Below are 6,345 nucleotides of genomic sequence, written 5' to 3'. Positions count from 1 at the left end.
AGAAAAAACAGCGTTGGCGAAAATGGTTTCTCCCGAAGTGTGCGCGAAGTTTATTTTCCTTCGCCCTTGTTGACGTCAGACGCGCGTGTAATTGCTGCTTGATTTGACATTTAGTGGAGCTCGGTACGCCAGCGCTAATGCGGAGCCTTCCATGCTGGTGGCGGAGTGTGTTCTGATGTCAAGAGCTCTACAGCGAGCGGGGTTCAGTTCATGCTAGGTGTGCCAACACTCTCGGAAATAAAGGTTCCAGCCTTTAAGGAGAACCTTCAAGTTCCACCAAGAACTTTTTATGCTCGAGCTCGTTAGAAAAACATCTAGAACCTTTAATGTGACGCGAAGAACTTAATTAATCTCTAAAGAGTGTCTCTTGAAAGTGTTACAAAGCCATCAATGTTAAAGAACCCAGAAACGATGCTGTCACATGAAGAACCTGTAATCTATCAACTTTTATCCTAGAAGATATCTATATTATATATGTATATATACACACAGAATATTTTATATATAAATATATATATATATAAAGTAATACCTGTACTTAATGCCAAGAACGTTTAGCCTTTTTGACAATATTATGACAACTTTTTATGTCATAATAAAAATTGTTATGTTTAGTATTATGACAATACACACACACACATATATATAGATAGATATTCTTTTAAGAACAGGTTCTTAACTTGCATGCATTTATATATAATATACTATCTGTAATTTCACAAACTTTATTTATCTCCAAAGAAGTAGGAAAGAGATCTTTACTAAACGTTTACATTTAAGCATTTAAGAATATAAAAAAAAGGATTACAGATTCACACATTAGATTCAGATTGACTGTCTTTGCATGCATGTAAATGACTTGCTACCAGAAAGCAGAAGACATTATATAATATTCCACATGCACAGACAGAGAGAAAGTCCAAAGTACTGTGCGTTTTGAAACTGCCCATCTGAGCATGGAAATTCTGTTGTCTGTCTCTCTCGTGCATACAACACCATACCCATTCTCTTGAGGGACCGGCCCACTCACACACACACACACACGCACACACACACACCTCATCACCATGGAACACTGACCCAGAATTCCCGGTGCTCTTGATCAGATCAGCACGGTGCGAGCGCGATCCACAATGACACTCCGTAGAGATGCTGAGGTGAAGGGAGAGAGAAAAAGCCTGGATGTTGTTCACATGCAAACCTCCCAGCGTGCCCTACATGAGGGGGTGTCATAAAAACCATGTGAATTAGAAATTAACTGTAAAACATAACGTACAAGTCTAAGTTTCTTAAATTGTACAGTAATAATTAATATTATGCAATTAATTTTTAACGTAACTACGTGTTGTCAGAATAAAGACAGTTGAACAAACCATTTAAATAGACCACAAGAATGTTTTGCATGAGGCCTCTGTAGGGTTCCACAGGCTCACATTTGAAAAACTATGTCAGTATTGTAATGAAGAGGAAAGGCACGGAGGGGCGTATTAGACAGAAAAGAAAGAGAGCAAGGGAAATGTAATGTGAGATATAAAATAGTCTCTATTTTGTTTATCGGTTTGAAATTTTCTGTTCTGCACGGATTTTGGAGGGAAATCAGTGCAATTTAAACATGTTACAATGCGTAGATTGGAACTGAGGTCAATTCATTCTCACTCCTAGCTGAAAGCGCAATCAAACTACTCAAAATATTTCATAAACGAGCAACACAACTAGCATTTAAACATATTGCAATGCTTAAAATGGAACTGAGGTAAAGACATTCTCAATGATAGCTGAAAGCACAATCAGATTACTCAAAATATTTCATAAACAAGGTCAAAGGATGTGTAAAAGTTTGCGAACAGCGGATGTTTGAATTCCGCTGATCTTTCTGTAGAGTGCTGCGGGTGCAGATTCAGTGTAGGCCTGCTTATAAGCCGTTCAAAGACAACCCCACTGAGCTTTGGGGCTTAATACAGATCTGTAGGTCTGTTACTATGTAGAATAGTGAAATTATGAATCTGTGCACTCAGCCTCACTGCAGCTACTGCCCTCTAGTTGCACTTCCAGGCCTTGCAAGGCAACTAGACTGCAGAGCTGGTGGTATACAACACATGAAGACTTCATGCAATAACCTTGCGTCTTAAAGGAACAATGCAAACGTCTATTTTTAAATGATCAATGTGGTATATACAGCGAAACCAAACGGATATGGTGAAACATTGAGGCGAATCAGTGAAACAGAAAGAATCAGGAGGGAGATGACAGAGGACAAAAGAGTCAGAAGGTCAGAGAACAGTCAATACCTTAACATTTACCCATAATCTCACTGGGTTAAGAAGAGGACACGTTTGTGCATGTGAAATACCCGTGATTCCTACACAGGAAGTGATGGTGAATATACAAATTCAAATTTTTATAATTGGAACGTTATAATTAGTTGTTTTCTAATACTAAAATATGCAGAAATGTATCTGATTAGCCCAACGGTTAACGTAATAAAATAGTATTAGTATAAGTGAGTTTAGGGTGGGACTATTTAGCAATTCTGTCTCGCAATTCAAAATTGCATCACAAATAAGTTAATGAAATTTTCATCTCCAGACATTAGGTTGAATATAGTTTTATTAAGACTTACAATACATAAATAGTAAAGCTTAAAAACATATTTTAAAAATGTCAACAGCAGCAAAAGCAAGAGGAGAAACCTGCATGAGAGCAGAGTTTGTGCTTATCATATGTGCATTCAAGTGAGCTACAAATCACATACAGGACAGCACACGCTAGAACACTTGGGGAAAACACACTGTTTCTCTCAGCCTGTTTCAAACTCGATTTTTAAAGGTGCACTCAGTAACTTTTCCCTTATTAAAAAAATTACACAAATACATGAGAAGTTTTGAGAAATATGTTTAAAATCATCATATGAGATAAAGATTCATATTGGTAGGTAGCCTAAAGAAATTAATACTTTTATTGAGCAAGGACACATTAAATTGATCAAAAATGACAATAAATACATGTACGTTCTTACAAAAAAAGAACGTAAAATAAATAGTTTTAAAAAATTTCTATTCATAATTCATGAATCCTGAAAAAAAAAAATCACCATTTTCCAAAAACAATAATAATCAGCAAATCAGCATATTAGAATGATTTCTGAAGGATCATGTGACACTGAAGACTGGAGTAATGATGCTGAAAATTCTATTTTAAAATATATTCAAGTAGAAAACTTGTTTTAAATTGTCATAATATTTCACAATATTACTGTTTTTTTCTGTATTTTTGATCAAATAAATGCAGCCTTGATGAGCATAAGAGACTTCTTAAAAAAACACAAACATTTGAACTTTCAGAATACTTGAATCATGGATGTTGGCAAACACTTCTACACTGGCACTGAGAACTTCAACACCAGAAAAAAGACAACAAATATTACTGAGTGGACCTTCAATTTATACAAACTCTTTGGAACATTTACCCTTCTGAAGTGAGTATACTGAAATAAAATAGAGATTTTATAATGATGCATTGAAATCATTCATTAATAATAAAGGTCCAGATCGACTGTTCTATGTAACACACCACACACACATTACTCTACATAAACACAAATCAGTGCATCGCTCATGAGAGTGCTGTCAACATTACATGTCAATCTGAGGTTTTCAGCATAATTATGTAAAAAGAACATAAAACAGATCCAGCATTACTCTGGTTTCTTCAACATACAGTGAATAATTTTAAAGTTGTGTTAGGGATCAATGTTCCAAACCCAAAGCAATAAACATGATTATCCCAAAGGAAGCTAAGAGAACTAGAAATACTTGATCATAATGTCTAAATGAAAGCCACAACTTCATTTTTATTAATTATAATTATATCTACAATTCTGTGTTAAAGTGCCCCTATTATGCTATTTTTACGGTTCCTAATATTGTTTTAGGAGCCTCCTACAATAGGATTACACGCATGCAAGGTGCAAAAAAACGCTTTTGTTTTCTAAAAATATGCATTTAATATCACCCCATTTTCCAGCGATTCTCAAACGATTTGTTCGAAGCAGTTCAAAGATTCAGTCTCTCTAAACCCATCCCTTCTGTGAGCCTGCTCTGCTCTGATTGGTCAGATGGCCTAGTCTGTTGTGATTGGTCTACGGCGTACAGAGCGTGTCGGAAACGATACGCCTATTTCAATAGTTCTGTATTTTGAACGCTCGATAGAAAATATAAACATCTATTAGAGAAGCAGTCGTCAGTAGAATGACGTGTTTGTGGGCGGGGTCAAGTTGTTCGTGGCCAGCCAACGTAGAACATAGGCGCGCATTATGCAAATGTATTACCCTGTGACGTGTAGCCGTCACGGAATTGGGATTGGAATTACTAACGACTCGTTTCAGCTGTTCAGAGTCGAGTCTTTATTTTGGGAGACAATAACTTTATTTATCGTGCACTTTCAGCTTTACAACTTTGCAGATCCTTTACATTCACATACAGCTACATTACACACTGCATGAAAGGCAATATTGGAAATGGCATAATAGGGGCACTTTAAACTCTTTTGGTATTAAAGAGACCATCTGAAAAATATAAAGAGCAGCATATGATGTAGAACTCTTACATTTCAAAATCTTTTTTTATTAAACTCTTTAAAAGATGACAACTGCAACTCTTCTCTTTAACGTACATGTTTGTGAATTTATTCAGTTTATTCGGCAATGTTGCTGTTTCATTAATATCCCTTTTTTCTTTGCTATGTTCATTTTGATTGTACTTATTTGTTGTATGCAAATGGAAATTATGGAGAATTCATTGGTCTTCTTATTTCTGTCGTCAAGTTTGTTTCCCTTGTTCAGCTAATTCTCAAATAAAGCATATAGAAAGAAAAAAAAAACTCTTGCACCAAACCTCTTGACTAACTTAACCAGCAAAAACCTTGGTCAACCAGCTTCTCCAGAAAGATCACCCACAAACCAGTCTGAAGCTGAACCAGCATGGGAAGAAACCTGGACCAGCTGGTTTAAGACATTCCTTGTTGCATTACGTTAGTTAATATGTCAAAAGTGGCCTGTTGATGTGTTGGAAATATTCACTGATTAATATCAATTCTCTTTATTGGGCACTTTAAAATTTCTGTCTCTTATTTCATCTGCGGCAGCAACTGAGCAATGAGTTATTTGTTGCTATGAACACATTTGAATTCAATAAATAAGAGATACAAAGAACAGCAGTGTGTTTGTACAGCTAATTGATCACAGGATGATGTTAATTTCTACACTGATTTAATTAGGATATTGAAAAGTTGCAATGGAATAATAGCATCCAATATCTCTCTTATTTTAATCCATTTATTATCTAGATCCACTCACATAAAGACATGGATACAAACCGAATTATTTTCCCAGGCTAAACTCTGTTCGGCAGTCATCAGCGTGTGCTAATTTTATCACCAGCTGACTCTTAAGAAACTAATGCTAAACTCTGCTGTGATGTTGCAAATGGGAATGTAATGTCGCCATAGTAACACATTCACTTCTTTTTCAGGTACATGTGAAACTAGCCAACGTGACGATAAACAACTTGCACTGACTTCTAAAAGATTGTTTTAAAAACAGTAGCAGTTCAGAACCGCACTGGCTGAACACTTAAGAAAGAAAGCCAGTGAAATGTTAAAGACTGTTAAAGGGGTCATATGATGTGATTTCAAGTTTTCCTTTCTCTCTGAAGTGTTACAAGCTCTTGGTGCATGAAGAAGATCTGTAAAGTTGCAACAACTAAAGTCTCAAATCCAAAGAGATATTCTTTATAAAATGAATGACTCATTCTAACACGCCCCCACATGTCTACGTCACTATGTGGAAATATTAGCATAATGCCGCCGAAGTGTGAACGCAATGAAAGAAGGCGTGGTTTCAGGAACAACAGTAGTGTTGATGCAGCCATGTCAGGGAGACGCTGCGTGCTTCAGTGCGAAAGCAAAAGCACTTTATTTGGCCTTCCGGAAGTAGATGCAATTAGGAATCATTGGTTAAGATTTATTTACAACAGAACAGCACAACCCAGATGTTCGAATTTGTGCAACGCATTTTATGGACGACAGTTTTTTGAACCTAGAAGAGTACAAGGCTGGCTGTGCACAAAGGCTATTTCTAAAAAAAAAAAGGGTCAATTCCGACTTTGCTATGACAATCTGGCGCTTCTGAATCAGCGACTGTAAGTATATTTTGTTATTAGTTTAAGTATTTGCTATTGACTGTTCAAATGCGGAGTTTTGCGCAGCGCAGAGTAACGCGTCGTGTGTGTGTGTGTGTGAGGGGAACAGGGTCACATCACAGGAGAGTGAACTGCCTGTCAGAAATCA

The sequence above is a fragment of the Sinocyclocheilus grahami genome, unplaced genomic scaffold, assembly GCF_001515645.1.
Source record: "Sinocyclocheilus grahami isolate Dianchi unplaced genomic scaffold, SAMN03320097.WGS_v1.1 scaffold263.1, whole genome shotgun sequence".
NCBI lineage: Eukaryota > Metazoa > Chordata > Actinopteri > Cypriniformes > Cyprinidae > Sinocyclocheilus > Sinocyclocheilus grahami.
Note: the sequence above shows the minus strand (reverse complement) of the source record.